This window comes from Theropithecus gelada, chromosome 5 (assembly GCF_003255815.1).
Source record: "Theropithecus gelada isolate Dixy chromosome 5, Tgel_1.0, whole genome shotgun sequence".
In the NCBI taxonomy this organism is placed as follows: domain Eukaryota; kingdom Metazoa; phylum Chordata; class Mammalia; order Primates; family Cercopithecidae; genus Theropithecus; species Theropithecus gelada.
Window position 1 is genome coordinate 87,567,817 of NC_037672.1, and position 23,081 is coordinate 87,590,897.

At 42.7% G+C, this 23,081-nt stretch overlaps 1 long non-coding RNA gene across 1 annotated transcript in view; it reads right to left on the bottom strand.

The window, feature by feature from the left end:
• LOC112625423 overlaps positions 1-5,934 on the bottom strand; it is a 29,548-nt gene extending 23,614 nt beyond the window's left edge. The window contains exon 1 of the long non-coding RNA XR_003119588.1: positions 5,894-5,934. This is a non-coding gene — a long non-coding RNA (uncharacterized LOC112625423). The remainder of the gene's footprint in view (positions 1-5,893) is intronic.
• Between the last annotated feature and the right edge of the window lie 17,147 nt (positions 5,935-23,081).

Here is a 23,081-nt window from a genome sequence, read left to right on the forward strand (position 1 = left end):
ATCTTAGGATTCTGAGTTTGAATAAATTACTAATATTTTTATTTGATTTGATGTTCAAAGTCTCTGACCAAAAGTGAACAATTTAATTATTTTGTTTTATTCTATTTTATTTGAGACAATTTCTCCCTCTATTGCCTGGGCTGAAGCTCAGTGGTGCAATTATGGCTCACTGCAGCCTTGAGCAATCCTCAGGCTCAAGCAATCCTCCCACCTCAACCTCCCAATTAGTGGAGACTACAGGCACACACCACCATGCTTGGCTAATTTTTTTAAAAAAATTTTAGAGATGGGGTCTCACTATGTTGCATTATGTTGTCTCACTAGGCTGGTTTTGAACTCCTAGACTCTAACAATCCTCCCACCTCAGCCTTCCGAAGTGCAGGGATTATAGACATGAGCCACCACACTCAGCCTGAAGGTGAACAGTTTACAAAGAAAGAAGAGAAATTGTCCTTTCTGTGATGTTGCCAGACTCCCCCTGGCTGGAGGTTACTATATCAGCCCTGTGAGTGATAACCAGGCTGTTTGGGCCAAAAGTCTCTCAAATGAAACTTGTCTCTGGTTTGAAAAGAGCCTTTCTGGGAGAAATGCCCACATGAATATGTGGTTTTCTGTACTGAACATCTATCAACAACAGTGAAATTAAGTCAGGAAATTTTTAGCCATTTACAAAGTGATAACTGAAATTTGTGTTACCGTTCCTTTCTATTTGCAGTCATTTAATGCATGATTTCGTGATGAAGTTATGACCAAATACTACTTGAATTCATGATTTGTCTGGACTGCAGGGGGCAGATTTTGCTCAACATTTATTACAGTATTCATTCAGTGAGATTTTATTTAGCACTTGCTGCATGCCAGGTGATGAAACAAGTACTACAGATTAGGGCTGATTAAGGAAGACATGGTTTTAGATTCAGAAGCTTCCAGTCTACAGTAAAGACAAGCAAGAAACAAAAGATGATAAACAAAAATGCTACATAGATTACTGTATAGTGTGAAATTATGATAAGAGCCACAAAGGAGGAGAGGAATGCCTTGATTGTATTTGTGTCTGGGGTAACTAACCTAGGGAAATGCATGAAATTTAAACTAGATTCTCAGAAATGACTAGTTTAAAATGGAGTGGCAGATTGTATTTCCAAAACTAGTCACTACCATATGTCTGCCCCACATGCCCTTCTGGAACCTGTCCCTCCTCCATCAAGTGTTAGAGTCCACGTCCTCTCCTTCTGTCCCTGGACAGGTCTTTGTGACTGCTTTAACCAAGAAAGCATATCTGAAATGATGTCATATAACTTTGGAGGTAAGTCATAAAAGGTGATGCAGCTTCCAATCAGCCTCCTGTCTTAGAAGCTCACCCTTGGAACCCAGCCACATGGAGAGGCCTCTGTGGGGGTGAACTGAGACCCCAGGCCTCAGCCATGGCTGAGTTGACAGCAGCAGATTTTCAGCCACATGAGGGAACCACCTTGGGGGGATGCTGCGACCCTTAGTCAAACCACCCTAGGTGATGCTGCATGGAGCAGACGAGCCTTCTCTCCAATGCCTGCAAATTGCAGCTGTGTGAACAAAATAAATGATGACAGTTGTTTTCCAACACTAAGTTTGGGGTGGTCATTTACACAGCAATAGATAACCAGAAGACAGAGTATACAATGAGAGTAACAGACTGGAGGCAGGAAGAGCTTCACCTGTCCAAGGACATGAAAAGAAGCCAGTGTGACTGGAGCACAATGAGCAAGGGAGGGTGTGGAGTAAAAGGAGACAGAAGGGGCTGGAGCGGGCAGACCAAGGCATCCTTGGAGGCAGGCTACCAGTCAGCTAATATACAATGGGCTGGATGTATACCATGCAAAAATATCAGTTCCTGTCACTCCCACAACACAGGTCAGCTCCTCCAGCCTTGCGCCACTCTTGTCACACCCATCACCAGCCCCACCATGTCCTTCCTGAGGTGCCAGGACCAGCAGGCAGGAGTCCTTTCTCTGAGTTGCTACTTTCTGGCCCCACCTCTTCCCTTTTAATTGCTTCAGTCCTAGGAATGGTAGCTGCTTCCCGAAGTTATTCATATCTGGGCATCTGTGTGACAAATTTCCTGATTACTCCTGTGTTTGAAATACCTAGGGTGTTTCAACACATTCGGTTTGCTAAACTGAATGCTGACAACAAATAGGATGACACTTCCCCACTCCCTGCTGCTGTGGCCCTTCTCAGAAACCCCCTGGACTCCCTGGGATTAAAGAGGTGACAGCAGCACCACAGGCACCCATCTCCAAATCTTGCTCCAGCGCTGAAATTAACATCAGTTCTAATTTGTTTGTGCTTCTGCTGTATAAAGGAGTAACTATTTTGAATATCATCCCCCTGTAGAATATGGAAATAATTTTAGACTTGATTCTAAATCCAATGAGAGGCCACTAGAAGATTGTAGACAGTGGCCTGACATCATCAAATGTATATTTTAAAGGATTACTTTGACTACTGTATGCTGAATATATTGGAAAGAGGGCAAAAATGAATGCTAAGAGGCTAGTTAGGAGGTTATTATACTTGACAAGGTGAAAAATAATAGTGGCCTAGACTAGGCTGATGATGTGGGCATAAGAATACAGGTTCTGTTAATCCAGTTTAGGTCATCAATAACCTTGCTTTTTTTCTCTCTGTCTCTCTCCCCTGCATGAAATATAAGGATTGATCTACAAAGGCTATAAACTGTCAAAGCATAAGAAAAAAATATTTAAACAGAGACATTGGGTGACTATCACCACACAGGGCAATTAAAATGGAAACAGCTCTCACAGGCTCCCTAGTTTTTGTCGACTAGCTGGCTTCGCACACCAGAAGGCATTCCAAGGAATGTCGAGGTACTTCCTTCCCCGCTCTTCCTCCTAGGAACCTTGTCCAGCATGTCAGTTCTTGCTCTACAGGGTGACAACCATCGCTGCCCAGGCCAATGTTAGTAATTCTCCATATTTGCAATATCTTCAGAGCCTGATTTTCTCCTTCTTTCATGGAATAACTACTGTCAGAATTGCCTGGATGATTCTCCAGGCTCCATTGTTCACCCACCTCCTGTCCCCTCCTTTTAGAGTTCCTGCACAGCTCTGGCATTTACTTCTAATCCAGAAGCTTCCAGAAACGTCTTTGTGAACTACTAGGACCTTCTTGAGAACCTGGGACCCTGAGTTCTTTATGGAGGGCCTTCAAGGGTAGATATCAAAATGTGCGGAAAAGAACAAGAGGCTTAAAAGAATAGCTATGTGATGCTAGGAGAGTAACAGACCTCTCTGAGCCTCTGTTTTCTCACCTGAAAATAGAGAAAACCATCCATACCTGCTTGGGCTTTTAGGTAGTTCAAATACCTTTACCAAAACTGTACCTAGCTCACATTAGTTGCCCAGTAAATAAGTCATTGCATTAAAAAAAAAAAAAGAATACAGGTTCTGGACAGATTTAGGAGGTAAAGCAGACAGTATCTGGGGATTCACTGAATGTGGGAATGAGAAGGAGGCTGCCATCAAGAAGAACCCTAAGGTTTCCGGTGTGAGAAACTTGGGGCATGAAGTTCATTTGCTGATAGGAAACTCAAAAGAAGCAGGCGGAGGAATGGGTCATAAGTTCCATCTGGGCCATATTTGGGTAAATGACTATGAGTCATCCAAGGGCAAATGTTGAGTAGATGCTTTGATATATAGATTTGAAGTTCAGAAGACAGAGATCTTTGCAAGAAATAAAAATTTCCAAGTTATCAGACTGTAGAGATGGTGTGTAGAGCCTTAGAAATGGGTAAAATAATCTAGGAAGTGATTGTGGAGAAAGATAGGAGAGTCCAGGTCCAGGATTATGCTATGAGGAAGACCCAGGAAAAAGGAAGGAAGGAAGGAAGGAAGGAAGGAAGGAAGGAAGGAAGGAAGGAAGGAAGGAAGGAAGGAAGGAAGGAAGGGACAGGAAGTGTGGTATGGAAGGAAGGTAGGATTTGTTTTTCCTTTTTTCTTTTCTGTAGAGACAGGGTCTCGCTGTTGCCCAGGCTGGTATTGGAACTCCTGACCCCAACTGATCCTTCTGCCTCTGTCTCCCACACTGTCAAGACAACAGGCATGAGCCGCAGCACCTGGAGAGTAGAATTTTCAATTGGAAATTTCAGGCAGGCATTGGGATTGCTGCACTATCCCTGGCCCATATTTTCAGTCTCATTCTTGCCTTAGTCCACAGTATTCTAAAGGTTGAAATGGTAGGGAAAATGGTGACATGGAGAGAACTCTCTGGATCAGACAGCCCTGACCTGGGAACAAGGCTCAGCTGCTCTCCCACTGTGTGACCAAGGTAAGCCTTCTGTTTTCCCACTTTCAGCCTCTATTCTCTTTTCTCTCTCTCTTTAACAAATAAAATGGTTGTAGAGATGGGGGTCTCACCATTTTGCCCAGGCTGGTCTCAAACTCCTGGCTTTCGGTAATCCTCCTGCCTGGGCCTCCCAAAGTGCTGGGATTACAGACATGAGCCACTGTGCCCAGCCCATTTTCTTTTCTGTTTATCAGCATTAAAAGAGTGTTGTAAAAATAAAACAACTTGATGTGTATAGATATATTGATATACATTCAGATATATATCTGAAATGTATATAGCTATATATCTGATATACATAAAACATATATAAATTGCTATCTATCTATACCTATATCCACAAACATATATATACATCCATATATACATACATATCTATAGATAGATGGCAATTATATACAAGATTTGCATAAAGTTCTCAGCATATGGCAGATACTATACAAATGTTGGCCCATCACACACACACATACGCACACACACTCCTGACCACCCTCCTTCTTTCACACTTAAGAAAATAAGAACCAACAGATTTAAAAGATAATCCTCCACCAACGCTCTCGCCTGAAGAATTGATACTTTCAGAGCCCGGGAAGCCTTCTCAGCCAGCCAGAAGACAGAATCCGCACTGTGAGGCTCCCCAGCACATGGCTTGCATCATGCAGATGCCCACAAACCCTTCATTCAGAGATTGCTGAGGCTGGGGCTGGGCAGCCGCACAGGCAGCAAAGAGCTGGGTCTTGCATGTACTGAGACTCTAGAGAGAATTTCTGTAGGTTTTATTGTTGTTTTGTCCTCTGGGAAGGCTGCTCTTGACTTTCTGGCAATAAATAGAGAAATATAGATAGATAGAAGATAGATAGATAGATAGATAGATAGATAGATAGATAGATAGATATCAATTGAGAACATATATTGTCCCCAGGTTTCCCCAATGGATATCCAAATTGGCCTCACTGCATCTGTAATTTAGAAATGATGTTACTCCTAAGGCATTGGGCGCAGCAGCTAGGAGGCCAGATACCTCCACTCCAAATACTCTGTCCTGGCAGTCCCCCTATTTCAAATGTCCTGTAAGGCTGTGTATTAGGCTCTGTGTCTTGCCTTGGGGCTTTGAACATATGGTCACCATTTAAAGATACAGGCAAAAGTAAGACATTCTTTTTTTCCCTCCAACTTAAAAGGAAATCATTTTTTACAAAAACAACATTATAACAAGCAACATTACCAGACATTTTATGGAAAGAAAAATTTAACCCTGAACCCTGACATACCAAGAAATCAAAATGTTTTCTTTTTTGTCATGCCCTTCACCATTCCTAATTTGTGAAATATTTATGATTGTAGCATTAAACACAAACAAAAACAAAACAGGCAGTGCCAAAGCTGTGTGAGCTCCCAGACCTGCACTCTCCCACCGGCTTTTCCGACTCCTCTACCCAGATACATAGAAGCAAACTGTGGGAGGCCTTCTCCTGCTACCCAGCCCACCTGCAGATGGTCCAAATGAAACCCCCCAAACCCTCAATCAATCAAATTTTCCAAACATTACCTACTGCGTGTTCAGCTCTCTTCTAGACACAGAGCAGGGTGGGGAGGAGGGATGCAGGAAAGAAATAGAAGACCTAGTCCTTACTCGCTGGGGCGTTGCCATGGCAACGGGAGGGGGGCTACAGAGGGGGTGGAAAAGGGGCACAATTACCAAGAGAGGCCAGGGCCTAACTGGGGTTCTTGCCCCGTTTCATGTGTGCAGGATGCAGCTGCCTTCTTTGTCCTTTGTGAATGAAGCCACTGATTGTAGCTTCTGAGGCAGTTTCCCAAAAGTGTGTCATGAGAAAGAGGCAAGATGTTAATGTGCTAAGCAGAGAAAAACAATTCCATGGGCAGATGAGTTGGGGATGTGAGGGTTAAAGAAAAACAAACAGGTTTCTTTCTCCAGATCTCAAAGCATTTACTCTACTCACAGGTGGTGTGAATCTCAACCAGGGCGCAGAAGCCTGCTGCATTTCCCAAGCTTGGGTGGGTACAGGGAAAACACCTTGAGGATCCAGCATCTAAGAAACACACTTTGGAAACTGCAGCTCCAGAATATTCTCTTTTTGTGTCTGCTCAAGGACCATATAGGAGGTTCTCCCAGATATTTCTAGGCCAAAGGAAGTCATTCCCTCCCCTTCCTTCTCATGCCTGGAGAGTGGTAGAATTGAAGGGAAACCCATGGTTGGGCTGGAGGGCTCCCTGTATAGAGAGGCAAGGGTGGGGGTGGGGAGCTTGGTGCAGGGAAGGGAGAGAAGGCAAAGGATCCAATGAGAGACACCAATTACAGAGCACTTTTGCTGCTTCCAGCACTGGACTTTTGAGGGAGTTATTGAGTAACAGCTGCTGTTGTAACCAAGATGGAGGTCAGCTCCTAAACAGAAGGCTGCACGATTCAGTTTCATGGTCACCTTCCTGACATGCAATAGAAATCCCAGGCTTTTCCTGTTTCCTTTTCCTTGTGAATCCCTTCTCCACAGTGTCTATGGGAGTGAGGCGGATGAAGTCACAAAGCCTCTGAGGTTCAGCCTTCTAGGATTACTTAGGCTGTTCCAGGCCCCTCCACTTCCTCCCCAAGCTTCCTTCTCTAATTTCCTTAAGCCACTCCATTCTTTCACCCTCTAGTGCAGTGGTTCCCAACCTTGGCTGCACATTAGAATTATCTGGAGGTTTTCTGTGTGTGGTTTTTTAAATCTCAATGGCCAAACCTCATCTCAAATGAATGAAATCAGAAAGTCTAGAAGTGAGACTCAGGCACCAGCATTTTTATGGCTTCCCAGGTTATTCCAATTTGCAACTTTAAAAACCACTGACAGTTCAAGGATAGAATTCTCTCATTTAGCAACATTGACCTCCCAGGAAGCAGGTTCCTTTTCATCTGAAACCCAACTCATTCTTTTTTTAAGCCAAAACTCTTCCCTCCAGAGAACCCAAATTCTAATTTACTGGTATCTCTCAATTATGGTGTCTCTTATCTGCCACCAGATAATTTTCTGGAATCATCATGTTCTGTGCTCTAGGGGATCCAGTCTCACTTCAATTTCTCTGAGTATCTCCACAGTCCAATCGATACATTACTGTGTGTAGTTCAAAGGCAGAACACAGTGCCTACTTCCAACAGGCTAACTGCTAATGAGCATTGGCTCTCAATCATTCTTGCCAATTCCCATGTTCTTTTACTACCCCCAATTTCACCATCTTGGTACCATTAACGCACATTTCTGCTAGGCTAGGAGTAACTCTCCCTGCCCACTCCAGACACTCATCTCCTACCATTTCTCTTCTCAGAGAAGCCTAAGTCCATAACATAACTCTCATGCAAGGTTTCAGTCAGTGCTTAGAAGACTGCAGAGGGCTTCTCTCTGGAATCTTGGGAGGTAAACAAAAAATGTCACCTCAGCTAAAATTGAGACTAACGGAATCAATATAAAACAGATGAGATAGCCTTTCTGCTCTCTTCTAAATAACCTCCCTTAAAAGATAGGCTTCTAAGGCTGGTACAAATGAAAGTAAACCCAACCAAAAGATCAGATGGTTAAAATATAACTGTAGAACTGAGATGGATTTAATGCAAGAACAACAACAACAACAAAATGCAAAACAGGGATCCTTAAATGGGGAGGACAAGACAATTTGTTTTTTTATTTAGTTGTAGAAATATTTTTTATTTAATTGTAGAAATATCCATCATTTGTTGACTTTTGGAAAAATATTTAACACATAAATTAATATACAAATAAATTTTAGTGCATGTATATAATTCATAAATAAATATATATGGGATTAGCACTCCCCAAAATAAAAATGTTTTTGGATATTACTGTTCTAAATAATTGCGTTCTAAAATTTCAGCCTACATAAAAGGCTAGTGTTCAACTTGGAATGAGAAGAAGGAGATGGTGAAAATGGCAAGAGGTGGTCAGTGTTTACCCAGTACTATTGAGAAGCAGTGTCATGACCAGAAAAAAGCTTATCAGGCATATATGGAAGCATGTTCAAATGTTATGGCTTAAATGTCAATTATTTAAATTTATCCAGTCCCCTATGCCTGCACTGCGAGGCAACTATCTGATAGTAACCTGCCATCTCCTGTACTCTTTCCTACAGGAAGGTCATATGTAAATCAGCCAACTCTGGCCTCCAGGTCTGTTTGGAAATATTGTAAAATCATAAATTAGCGTCCTGGTTTATAAAGTGGTTTGGCTTTAGGTTGGGGTTTCAGTTGAGTTTGATGTGAGTCAGGCCTCCTAAGCCTGATCACCTCTGAGGGAATGTAAGACTCTGAACCTCTCAGGTTCTGCCTGGATCACCATCATTACAAACCACTACAAGGTACTCTCTAAGTCTCTCTCTTTGGCATCACCGCAAGTGTCACTCAACACATATATAATTTGATTTGTCTGAATTCCAGAGGGAACAGGGTTTCTTAGTCCACCTATGTTTTCAGAAAAGGGAAGTAGATCATTGTTAGGAGCTTAGTAGTAAACCCCAGACACTAGGGGACACACAAAATGTAGTATAGGAGGAAACAACCCAAATGTTCATATCTGATAAATGGATAAACAAAATGTGCCATATTTAGACAACGAATATTATTTGTTCATAAAAAGGAATAAAGTTCTGTTGGATGCTACAACATTGAAATATTATGCTAAGTGAAAGAATCCAGTCACAAAAGGGTATACATTGTATGATTCCTAAATATAAATTGTCCAGAACAGAAAAATCTATAGAGACAGAAAGTAGGCCAGGCATAATGGCTCATGCCTATAATCCCAGTGCTTTGAGATGCCAGTGTGAAAGGATTGCTTGAGCCAAGGAGCCTGAGGCTAGCCTGGGCAATATAACAAGACCCCATCTCTATAATATTTTTAAAAATTAGCTGGGCATGGACCTGGAGTCCCAGCTGCTCAGGAGACTGAGGCAAGAGAATCACTTGAGTCCAGGAGTTTGAAGCTACAGGGAGCTGTGATTGCACCACTGCACTCCAGCCTGGGCAACAGAGGAAGACCCTGTTTCTAAAAAATAAAAAAATAAAATAAATAAATAAAGAAATATAATTCAATTTAAATAAATAAAGTAGATTATTAGTTGCCTAGGGTTGGGGGAGGTGGGTCAAAGAGAGGAAAAAAATTATAGCTAAAGCATTACAGGTCTCCCTCTGGGTGTTATGAAAACATTCTGAAGTGATAACTGCACCTCTGTGAATATACTAAAAAGCATTGAATTGTACCCTTTGGGTGAATTGTATGGTATGTGAATTATATTGCAATAAGACCCTTTTTAAAAATGAAGTATAAGATGAGGCAATGACCAGCAGTTCATATGGGTCTCCCCTTTGGGATTGTCTTCCATTGGTCACTGGTTTTTCTTCCTAGTTACTTTCTCAGCACGAAGAAGGAAACCCAAAGGCTCATGCTGTCAGAGTTCTCACAGAAGTTCACAGAAGTCATCTGCGAAAGCTGACGACCCACCCTCAGCCCACAGTAGAAAAAGGGGTTGTGAGCAGAGGAATACTCATCCCTACCTCACACTTCTCTAAAGTGCTTGTAACCATAATCTAACAAACATTTCACAATCAGAAGAAACTCAAAAAAATTTCAGTAAAGCCAGTAATCTAGATTTCCAAAATATGCATCCAATCTGCATAGGAAGATTTATCATCATAGAACTCAGGGCTGAAAGATCACACAAAATTTTAAATGTTAATTTAATTATCTTATTGCATAGGCTCAGGGTGTTTAACGAGCTCCATCCTCATAGAGTTTCAGTCAGGATATGGCATAGACATTTCCTCACTCCTCTCACCCTCAAACCTGCCTAGGGAGTGTCCAATGCTCACCTTCTCCCAGGGTCATTTGCCTTTTCTTGCTCTCTACTCTCCTCTCCCCACAAGCTCTTCTTTCCACTTCAGAAAGTTTAAAATTGCCTTCCTGTGTGGCAGGAAATTGAATTTGTCATATCCTACATTCTTCTAGCTTTTTGGTTTATAGTAAAAAATTTATGCTTGGTCCTCCAAGCTCTGTTACTAAATATTTAAAGAAAAGCTGTTGAAATTTGAAAAATATGCTATTTTTTCTCTCAAGTATCTGGCTCTTGCAATTCAATGTGTGGCTTTCCCAACTACTATTCCTGAAATGGGCATTGAGAGTGAATTCTGGTTGTCAAAATTTTAACATTGACTTCTTAATTCTCTTTGTATCCCAACTATAAAAATCCCAGTCCTCCTTGAGGGACTGTACCTCTGGTTGAATATGTGAAAATAATGTACAAATCAAAACATAGTACCATTTACACATCTAAAAACTGACTAACTAAAACTTTCTAGTTCAAATGTGCTATGATTCTATGACTTTAATCTAACCAGCCTTGGGTCTTTGGTATTCCTACCATGGGAGTAGACCCCTACCACCACCATCTTTTTTCATTCTTCTCATACACCCTGATACTTCTTCCTCCTTTCTCTCTCCCCTATCCATTTTCTACGTGTGGTTAGGTAATGGTCTTCTAATCTCCCAGTGGATTGCCAATGATAGAAGAGAATGGTGACATGGCCCCTGAGTTCTGTGGCACAGGCTAAATCAAGCCTATACATTCTCTGAAAACATTTGTTTTTGTCTTGAAATTTCATACATGGTTCCATTCACCTCCACAACTGATCACTGTTCCTTTTAAATGTTACGAATAAGCTTTAAATTAGAAATCAAGCCAGGAGTGGTGACTCATACCTGTAATCCCAGCACTTTGGGAGGCAGAGGTGGAGAATTGCTTGAGCCCAGGAGTTCAAGACCAGCCTGAGCAACACGGTGAAACTGTTTCTGAAAAAAAAAAAAAAAAAAAAATTAGTCGGGTGTGGTGGTACACCTGTAATCCCAGCTATTCAAGAGGCTGACGTGAGATGATTGCTTGAGCCTGGGAGGTTGAGGCTGCAGTGAGCCATGATCATGCCACTGTACTGTACTGTACTGTAGCCTGGGCAACAGAGCAAGATCCCATCTCAAAAAAATAATAAAATGAATTACAAATCAAAAGTACTTAACTTTTTCTAACAATCTTCAAATAAAATTGACCCTCCGGTTTAAAGTGTTGCTTTGATTCTGTTGCTTCTAACTGGCCTTAACACATAGCCTAGTGGCCCCTGGTAATGGACACACATTTCACAAATATGAGTAGATGATTTGCCAATACTAAGTCTGTGTTGACAACCAGTAACAGAAAGTCGAGACAATATTTGTGAAGTAAATTAATTTGGAATAGACAATATTAGTGAAATAAATAAATTTGGAATAGTAGGTTTGAACACCTACTCAGAAAATGTCAAGGAGTAAAATTTGTTTTGCTCCTTGTTCAGACCACCAGCTTGCAGCATTTGCTGTGATCATAAATAACATTTGCATCTTCATAACGTGTAAGGGGGATAGTATTTGGGGAATGGTAAACCACCATATTAATCCTCAGTTGTCTTCAATTCCAAGTCATGCTAGCATACTCAGAGCACAGTCACCTGGAGGTCTCAAGTCATGTACATCCTTGGAATTGTTGAGAAAAGACTCTTCCCACATGGCAGTAAGATGACAGGTCTGGCTGTACTAAGGAAGGAAAAGTCTGCCTGTCCGATTGGAAGGATTGTAGGGAAGGAGAAGAGAGAAAGGAGTTGGGGAGAAAGAAAGATGTAAAGGTGCTTCTTCTTCCCATTTACCCAAAGGAGGGGCAATGTGTTTGTTTTCTATACCATGTAACAAATTATCATAAACTTACTGGCTTAACACAACACACATTTATTATCTCACAGTTTCCATGGGTCAGGAGACTGCATGTTTCAGTTGGACCCTCAGCCGAGGGAAGAAGGCAGAAGATGGTGTCAACAGTCTGTATTTCCATCTGGTGGACCAAGTAGAGAAAGGTTCACTTTCAAGTACATTCCAGTTGTTAGCAGAATTCTGGAATTCCTTTCCTGGCCATTGTGGGACCGATGTCTTGCTGGCTTTTGTGCAGGGATGGCTCTCGACTGCTAGAGGATGCCCTCAGCTCCTTGCCATGTGGCCCCTCCCTCTGGCTGTTTCACACTTCCAATCTCTCTGACTTATCTGTTCCTAACCTCTGAACATGTATTTAAAGGGCACATGTGACTGGGTCTGTGCCACCTGGGTAATCTCCTTCTTTTAGGATCAACTGATTTGGGATTTTAATCACATCCACAAAAGCCCTTCACCACACACAGCACCTACATGAGTGTTTGAATACTGGGAGAAGGTGTGTGCACCAAGGGCCTGGAATCCTGGGGGTCATCTTCAAGTTCTGCCCAGCACAAGCCATCACTCGTACCCAGTGACGTGTGGGGAAGGCTGGAGACATGTTTGTAGTGCTCATGGCCCCAGGCATTCTGGGGAGGCCGCAAGCCTTCAGGAAAAGCCCTTGTCTGCCACAGCAGCTTGTAATGGGACAGAGCAGTTATGGGCATTGTTGTGGAGGTGGATAATCAAATGAGCCACAGGCAGCACTTCCAGCTGCCCAAGGCCTCCCCATGGTGAGCAGATGATTCAGAAGTGCACAGGTGGAGGCAGCGGCCCTGGTGGGCATGAGGGCTGCTGGCCTGGCCAGAGGGCAGTGTTAAGGGGATGGAGTTGGTGGAGACTGAGATCAAAGAGCAAAAGCCACAGACTCTAGCAGTGGGTCCCAGCATGGGAACTCATGAAGTCTGCAAAGCCAGTCCTGCCACCCTCAAGAGAGGCAGAAAGGGTTCAGCATATTGCACAGGGACCCAAAGGTCTGGGCTCTTCTTCCCTGCTGAGAGTCCAGGAGCCACGCCTTTCCGCCATTACACCTAGAGTCTTTTTAGAGAAGAAATGAACATGGGGAGGGGATCAGAGAGCCTGAGGAGACTTGAGTTGAGTCTTGGTTTGCCTGGGACTGAGGGAGGTTCCAGGGCCCAGGACTTTGGGTATTAAAACTGGAAAAGTCCTGGAAAACAGGAAGGTTGGCACCATAGCCTTAAAAGGCTATTTCAATTATTAAGTTGAGCCAAGATTTAAACTAAGTTATGCCAGGCTGAATCTCACACATACACACACACATGCACCCCACCTCAGGAAGGTCATGACCATCTACAGTAATAGTCAGCTGCATTTTTTTTTTTTTTTGCTTGCCTGAGTTGTAGGTCTTGTACATTTGCAATACCTCATCACCAGTTTCATATTCTCTTGCTTCATCCTCACAGCAGCACTGTGATAAAGACAGAAAGGGGAATGCTACCATGTGACAGATGAGGCCAAAAGATGACCTGAAAAGTCCACGACCAGTGACTGCATCACAGGGCCCATGTTGGAACCAGACTGTTCAATTCCCAGTTTTCAGCATATGATGAATCTTCAGATCTAAGAATTTTGCCACTTACACTTATCTTTTCCAGTGCTCTGCTTAATTTCATTAATAATTTAAATCCTGAATATTCATCACATGTCGATTACTATTCATCGAGTGTTCATTGGTTTCATGGCTGTATTCAAGACACCAGGTGGGCATGGTCTCAGCTGAACCACAGCCGTCTGCAGTGGCCCCTCCTCACCTGCCTTCCTGGCCCAGATAACAATAGGAAAGTCAGAGTAAACAGCAGATCGGTCAGAACACTCTCTCTGTGTGATGCTTCCCCCTTGTGGCCAACTTGCCGCTTTGGACAGGAAGTAAAGAATTCTCCAGAAGGTCTTCCCCTTTCAGGGATTACCATCTAGGCAGGTAAAATGCCTGGGCTGGGGCCTGAGCCTGGGTGGGCTCTCCCATGCCCCAGGCTCAGAGATTTCACCTGAAGAAATCTAGCTTCTTCATCCACTCTCTACTCCTTCGTGGGCAAGGCAGGTGGAGGACAGATTGGCCCACAAGAAATCTGGGTGTTTGAAGATTAGGGCCCCCAAAATAGTCTCTGATCTCCAAATTCCAGCCAGGAAACTTAACATTGTTCACCGGCTGATGCTCTAAGACACATCAGTGCTTGACTGTCAACATATGTTCAGTGCATCTTGAGGGTGTTAATAGACTGAAAGCAATGGCCAATTGTCCAGGATGACTGGACAATATGGGTGGTTAACCGTCCTATAATCTTCATCAAAGCTGCCCTCAGGCCTTCCTTGGTGTTCCTGTTCTTTCCTTTCGTATGTATAAATACAATTTATAAATTTCATATGTGTATTTCAGTATATATATATATATACACACTAGAATATATAAATATGTATTTTAGTGTATATATACTGGAATATATAAATACATATTTTATATATATAATATATATACTGAATAGAAATATACTTTTACATTCTAAAACTATATTGACCCAATTTGGGAGTCTGAGCGATGATGAAGCAGGGCAGATTTAGCTTGGCACATGGAGTCCTGTTCTACACTGACTCCAAGATGAACAGAGCCAGCCTGTGATGGACACAGTGTCTGAGAGTAGAAAAATAATCAGAAAAATAGTGGTGGGCAAGGTAGAAGAATTAGTGGCAGAACCTTCCTGGATTATTTTTCTGAAGTCAGAAGCTCCAAGGAGGCAGCACTAATGGCAATTAATTGGTTAAAAAAATATTTCAACTAAACTTGTCTCACACTGGGTTTACGTAACTTGGTCTAGTGTAAGGTTCGGGGTGAAAATGGAGATGAAAATTAGAGTTGAGATGGCAGAAAATCTACCCATTCATGTTCTTGATAGAAAATCCACCTCCCACCCTCCTTGCACCTCCTGTGTCCTGTTTACATCTTTCATAATGCCTTCTCTTTCTGCTTGCAGTCCTGATTTTGACTCTAGTAAAGAAACTGTTTGGGTAATTATTTTACCAAGCCTTTCTCCAGTACCAAACCAGAAATGCGGACAGAGATGGCAATAAATGTCTTTGAGTGAATGAGTGATTGAATGAAGGGCTGTATTACTGAATGAATAGGTGTTCAGTGGCTGTATTGGGCACAGGGGATCCAGAGAGGAATAGACAGAGGATGCCTGGCCTCAAGGATCTTACAGTGGGGCAAGTAATTAGAAGGCTGAGGAATGCTTCAAGGCACAAGGGCAGTGACCTATGAGAGTCTCTAGCAACCTGGCATGGTTTGGGGGTACATGGACTTAATGCCTCAAAAAATGCTTCGTTTAATGCACTGAACAAAGAGATGGAGATCTGAGGAAAGTGAGTGCCAGGCAGACAGAACTGTGTATGCCAAGGCCCGAGGCAGGGAAGGGATTAGCTCATTAGCAAGAGAGAAAGAAAATCACTGTGGCTGGGCCAGAGAAAAGGGGAGAAGGGCATGGAGTGAGGGGGCAGGGGCCAGATCACACAGGGCCTTCAGTCCTTACTGAGCTGGGCTTTTCTCTAAGGGTAGTAAGAAGCCATTCATGCGTAGTAAGCCATGCAGTGACATAATCAAGTTTGTTCTTTTTTAAAAAAATATTAATTTCTCTGACTGCTGTGTGGAGAATGGATTGGCAAGAGGGAAAAATAAAGAAGGCGCGACCGTCAAGAGGCTGTGGTGGCAGTCCAGGTGAAAGGTGATGCAAGCTTGATTTTGGTGGCAGTCCTAGAAATGAGGAGGACAGGGAGGATCCGGGAGTAATTTAGGAAGAACTTGTAAAGTATACGAGTCAGAAGAAGGAGTCAGGGATAACACCCAGGTTTGCGGTTTGGGCAGCTGATGCATGGGCACTAAGAGAAGGAGCCAGTTCCTTGCTCATTTGGGAGCATCTTGAATTTAGTGTCCTGTGAGGTGCCATATGGTCAGTAATTGCTATGTGAGTCCGGAGACTGAAAGAGGGTAGTGCTGGAAATAGAGAGAGCGTGAATGGTAAATGAACAGGACGGGTCCAGGTAAGAGGATCTTGAGGGAGTCCACCGACCGGCCAGTGGCTAGGCCACCATGACTGTCTAGGGCAATGCAGCAACTCTGTGTGGCAACTCCTCCTGCATTTTGTTTTCTAGTCTGCATTTTCCTGGGCATCAGATAATTAAATTCTCATATGTGGTAGAGGCTATGGTTGCTTACCCCATACCTATTCTCTCCTCTGCCTTAGCAACAGACTCCTCTATTGTCAAAGGTCTCAATGTGCCCAGCTAGAAAACTAGGCCTCCTGGCATCCTTTGCAGATAGGAATGGCTAGTGGGGTATAAATGGAAATTGTTGAATGAGACTTTTAAAAAATGTCCTAAGGGGGCTGACTCAGCAAGGAGGCATATAACCTTTGGCTCTTCTATTTTTCTTTATTTCCTCCCTGGAACTTGGACCTGACAACTGGGGCTCCACTGGCCGTCTTGGACCATGAAGTAAACTTGAGGATGGAAGCTACACACTAAGGGTGGAAGAATGAGCAGAAAAATAGTTTCTGGGTCTCTGATGACTGTGAAGTTACCTTACCAGTCTGGGTGACTTCCAGGTTTCTGTGACATGAAATTAAAAATAAGTTTCTGCATTGTATAAGCCACTGATATTTAGATTGTGTGATTTATGCAGTCAAACTTAATCTAACTGATAGGTACAATAATCAAACATGACATGAATTCAAGAGACTGTATAGGAATACACAAGAAAAGATAACACAGATTGGGTTGCTGCATGAAAGAAGAAAATGTTCTGTCTTATATCATCAGGGAAATTTTCCACATTTCTTTCAATGTCTTGAACTGGGAGTGCAACAACCAAAGCAGAACGTCCCAAGTACCTCCCCTTGGGAGTCTATTAGTAACTGCATCTTTGAAATCACAAGGGCATGTCAATTCCGTATACTGAAAGCAAATACAAAAATTGTGCTCAATGTGATTAAGACCTAACAACTATAATTGAATAATTGCAAAGTTTGTTTCAGACAATTTAGAAAGTGCAGGTATCTCAACTGCTTGGGATGCATACCCATTCTGTACAAAGTTTGCTTGCAATGTTTCCAGAAAATTATGTGTATATATATATGTGTGTGTGTGTGTGTGTATTTTTTGTATATATGTGTATATATATAACACACACCTATATATGTATATATAATGTGATTCTCCGTTCCTGTTAGTCCACTAATTCTTCTAGAAGTTGGTCTCCAGGTTGCCTGACAAAAGAAGTAAGTGAAGGCCAAAATCCAATGGGGTCTTTCTGCCCGAAGACTACCTAGGGGTAGGGCCAGTTTGGCCTGGAGGCAGCAGTACTTTTTACAATTTGTCCCCCTTAAGAGGCATCCTTTGGCAATTGACACTGAGATGCTAATGCGCTAGCAAGTCCCCTGGTAGATACATGCACTCATCTTGCTCCTCTAAATGGCATTCAAGGAGCTGAGACACGGGAAGGCATATCCATTCAAGTTGAGGCATGGGAAGGCTTATCAAGAGTCCCTCCAAACAGCTGAGAAGGCAGATGAGCACTTTGAGGGATTGGTATACAGAAATTTATTACAAGTAGACAGGTATGGGTAACCTGTGACAGAGCTGTAGCCACTAATATAACTCCAAAAAGAGGAAAGCAATTTACTTCCTACCAAGACTAAGGAAATGAGGATGTGACCAAAAGGGGAAATTTTAAAGAAATTTCTCTGGCGCTTCTGTTGCTCTCTAGCAGCCCCTTGTGGTACTTGAAACAATCTGCAGCCTAGTGCCTCTTCCAGGGCCCGCTCTTAGCTGCAAGAGGTTTGAACGCTAAGAAACTGATACCTCAGATGCACTAGAATCCCTCTTCTAGGCACAAGAATCTCATAGAGCTTTCAAGAAAAAGTTCACAGTAGCCAAAAAGAAACTAGCAATGCATCCATTTTCTGCACAGTAGTGAAGCTCATTCTGTAAGAGAACCAACTGAGTTAAGAATCTCTCTCGCTGTCTCCCCGGTTCTCCAAACGTTTCATAAAATCTGTGCTCAGGTAAATCAATGGACACAATACCACAGTTTTGTAAGCTAGACAGTCAGGAAGTAGGCAAAGGTCAGCTCATGAAGGGCTCTTTGTGTTCTGCTGAGAAATTTCAAGGCAATAGGGAGGTATGTAAGATGTAAGGAAGGAGGTGACACGATCAAACCTATCATTTACAAAAGATCGTCCTGGAAACAGGGTGCAGCTTGGTTGCGCTGGAGGAGAAGGATGGATTAGGACACTGTGATGTCAAGAGAGTCTGACCCAAGGCAAGGAGGGAGGCATAAAAAAAGAAAAAGAGAGCTTGAAGAGACAAGTGTGACGAGAACTGAAGGGCTTAGCAAATGGCCAGATTTCCAACTAAAGCAACTCAGTGGCTTTAGTTGGAATTGGATGAGTTTAGATGGTTTCTTGGAAAGAGCTTTGCCTCTGGAGTAAGGCTCCTGCCCTGATGCCACTTTGTTCTGTTTTCTATTTGGCATCCATTAATCAGAGGGCCAAACTAATGACCAAAGTTGTTAACATCTCCCCAGAAATCCAGTTTTCACAGGTGCATGAAAATCATTTACAAACCTTCCAACCAGTCCTCAGTTCCTACCCCAAATCACTTCCCCTATCAAACTCACACACCCAAGGGCCAAGCACCAGATGACTAGGGACGGTCCCAATGCCCCAGAGCCTGCTAGAAGGTTGCAGACTAGCCAGTCCTACACTGTTTACCCTGCCCTGCCTTGCCTTTCCTGCAGAAATCCCAGTCCAGGCTGTAGCCTATGCTTTCCCCTTCTACCTCTTGACCTCTAATACTTCTCCATGTGACCCTGTGTGACATGACATGCCTTCTCCTCTTGGGAAATGTAATAAAAATCTTTCAATGGCATTAACTTCTGTGTGACACCACTCAATCCCTTTTGTTTATCTTGTTTTTATAGACAAGGTCTCAGTCTGTCACCTATGCTGAAATGCAGTCGTGCTATCACAGCTCACTGCAGCCTCAACCTCCCAGACTCAAGCGCTCCTCTTGCCTCAACCTCCTAAGTAGCTGGGACTATAGGTATACACCAACAACACCAAAACTAGTTAATTTTTTTTTTTTTTTTGTAAAGACGGGGGTCTCACCAGCTCAGGCTGGTCTGGAACGCCTGACCTCAAGCAATCCTCCTGCCTCAGCCTCCCAAGTCATTGGGATTACAGGCTTGAGCCACCATGCTCGGCCTCAATTTGCTTTAAAAAGTAAGACCTGAGCACAAATCACACCTTTTCCTTTGTAATTCTAGATGTGTTACTACCTTGATTGAATTTTCTTTTGCTCACCTAAAATATATGAGTAATAAAAAGAATTTATTTGATTGTCATGAGGCTTATTTAAAATATACAATACAGGACGGGTGTAGTGGCTCATGCCTGTAATCTCAGCACTTTGGAAGGCCAAAATGAAAGGATCACTTAAGACCAGGAGTTTGAGACCAGCCTGGTCAACATAAAGAGACACTCATCTCTTTTTTTTTTTTCCTTTTCTTTTCTTTTTTTTTTTTTTCTTTTGAGACAGAGTCTTGCTCTGTCACCTAGGCTGGAGTGCAGTAGCATGATCTTGGCTCACTGCAACCTCTGCCTCCCAAGTTCAAGCAATTCTTCTGCCTCAGCCTCCTGAGTAGCTGGGACTACAGGCACGCACCACCATGCCCGACTAACTTTGGTATTTTTAGTAGAGATGGGGTTTCACCACAATGGCCAGGCTGGTCTCAAACTTCTGACCTTGTGATCCACCCACCTTGGCTTCCCAAAATGCTGGGATTACAGGTGTGAACCATCACACCCGGCCCCCATCTCTTAAAAAAAAAAAGTGATAACAGTCTTTGCACATTAATCATGAACATAATCATGTTCATTATTATCACTAACTCTCAAGAATGTGATCTGCTAGTGCCTTTTTCCCAGCAAACTCAGCCTCTTACAGGCACAATATAGTCAATGAATCCATGTTCATGAAACTTCACCCCTGTCCAGGTGCAAGGTATCCTATAACCCAGGTAAATCCACTGTGATCTGACCAAGCAACAGATATAGAGCTATGAGAAACTGGATTGCATACAAAACTAATGCATACAAAACTCTTCACTTAAAAAAGAAAAATTAGTAAAAAGGACTCCCCTAGTATACTTTTTAAAAAGGCTATCTTTATGATCATTCTAGCTAGAACTTTTCAGGAGTCCAACTATTCAGAACTTGACTATTAAGCCTTTGTTTAAACCCAATTGTTAGTTTATAAAAACTTCCCGCTAGACTCTCAATTATTGTTGTTCTAAACACAATGATTTGAGAACAAAAAATGAAACAAAAGATGTTTTACAAAGAAAAGAAAGGCAATACATGAAAAAAAAGTAAACAGAAGGAAAATGGCCTTTTCCAGCAGCAAAATACTGTTATTGTTATTCCAAAACATAACAGTAATTCCACAGAGAGCCTCCCACAGTTTCAAGTTGCTAACAAAGAAAGGCTTGTCCAAGACCACTCAGAGAGTATCAGAACCAAGATGGTGACTCTCTTTAAAGGAACTCAGCATGAGAAAATTTCTAGATTTCCCATAGCATTTAATGCTAACTCCATGTGGTTCAGAGTGAGAACAGATTACAGCAGGATCACAACCAGGATGAGGCATGTGAGATGCCCGAGGTGCAAAATGTAAGGAGGCACACGGACTCCCAACTCTGTTGAGTGTCCCTGGTCCCCACCCTGTGTTACAGCTACAAGGATAAAGAATTTCCATTCTAACGCCATTAACATAGAGGAGCTCTATCAAGTGGCTAGCCCTCAGCTGTAGCATAATCTAAATACAGACTATTGTGTGCTGTACTCCACGCTGAAGCAGGCCTCTATGGATGGACTGGGTCCTTTGCCAAGCAGCTTTCATAGAAATCTAACGAGAGTCTTGGATTTGAAGAGGAACTGAAACTAAACAACGTTTGCTTATTCAGACCAGAAGTAGAACAAATTCTCAACCTTAGCAAGTCAGTGTTTCTGAGAAATTCACAAGTTCTACAAAAACACATTTTATGAAAGTAGCCACCACCCAGGATCACACATGTATTTAATTCCAGCAGTGCTTGGAATCAAAAATTTCCCTATATCTAGTTCTTCTTCCTTTAGCCTCACTCACTCCAGACTGGGACAGGTTGCCAGTAAAACTCTGGGTTTTGTTTAAAATCTGCAATACAATTATTCCCATAAGTCTGATGGCAAATGAGTGCATTCTATGGAGTGTTTGGTTTTTCTAGATTTAAGAGAAGCTCTATTTAACTGTAAAGGATGCCTTTCAGCTGTGTCCCTACTAAAAGCTTCCCATACAGTCACTCTCATGACTGTCGTTCTTTTTTCACTAGAGAAGGCCACAGTCATTTTGCTGTAAGCATTCTGAGTTGATGCGCATGGGAAGGAACTTTGGGGTCAACATTCAATTTGGCTTCAGGAGTTGCCAGATTTGAGTGTTGGTTTCTCAATTAGTCTGCTGCCCTGAAGCTCCCCCATAAATCCTTCTGTGAATGGGTAATTTATTCAATCCTGCAACAAATATTTACTGAGCACTTACTCTGAACCAGTACTGTTCCAAGCACCAGAGATGTATCAGTGAACAAAACATGCAAATTCTGTCATCACATAGCTTACATTCTAGAAGGGGAGACAGAAAATAACCAAGAGCACATCAATAAACTATACAGTAAGTTAGAAGATTATACGTCATAGGGGAAGAAAGAGAAAGTTGAGCAGGGTAGGTGGGATGGGATGTGCTGGGGACAGGGGGCAGCATAGAGGTGGACATGGTGGGATGGTGCTGATGGCAAGGTTAAATAGGACAGTCAAAGTCAGCCTCTTGGAAAAAATAAAATTAAGGAGACACTTTAAGGAAGTGAGAGAATTATCCAAAGACATCTAGGGAAAGAGCATGCCATACAAAGGGAACAGCCAGTTCAAAGGCCATAACAGGGGCGTGTTCTTGTTGTGCTCTAGAAACTGCAATAAGGCCAGTGAGTTTGAAAGGAAGTAAACAAAGAGAACAGAAGAGAACTTTGAAGAGGTGATGAAGGCCAGATCGTGACAGACCTTGACAAGTAATTTAAAGACTTTAATCTTACCCTGGGTAAGATGGAAAGACATTGCAAGGTTTTGAGCAGAAGAGTGATCATGACTTCGCTTTAAAAGGATTCCTCTAGCCGCTGCTTTGAAAGTAGTCTGTTATGGGAGGGAAAAGAGCAAAGTGGGGAGACTTTTGAGGAGACTACTGCAGTCAAACAGGTGAAAGGTGATGGTGGCGTGGCCCAGGATGGTAGCACTAGAGAGAGTGAGAGTGGTCAGATTCTGAATGCATTTCAGGTATGCTTTTAAGGTAGAACCAGAATCTTGGCAGATTAGACGCCGAACATGAGAAAGAGAATTGCCAAGGACGACTCCAAGATTTGGGGCATGAGCAACTGGAAAATTAGAGTCACCATCAACTGATGGTGGATCAAGCTTGAGAGAAGGAAGAAGTTAAGTTTCTTGTTTTTTGGGATTTTGTTTTGTTTTGTTTTGTTTTTTGAGATGGGATCTTGTTCTGTCGCCCAGGCTGGAGTGCATGGCACAATCTCAGCTCATTGTAACATCTGCCTCCTGGATTCAAGTGATTCTCCTGCCTCGTCCTCCCGAGTAGCTGGGATTACAGGTGCGCACCATCATGTCCAGCTAATTTTTGTATTTAGTAGAGATGAGGTTTCACCATGTTAATCAGGCTGGTCTGAAACTCCTGACCTCGTGATCAGCCTGCCTCAGCCTCCCAAAGTGCTGGGATTACAGGCGTGAGTCACCACATTTGGCTCGGAAGTTA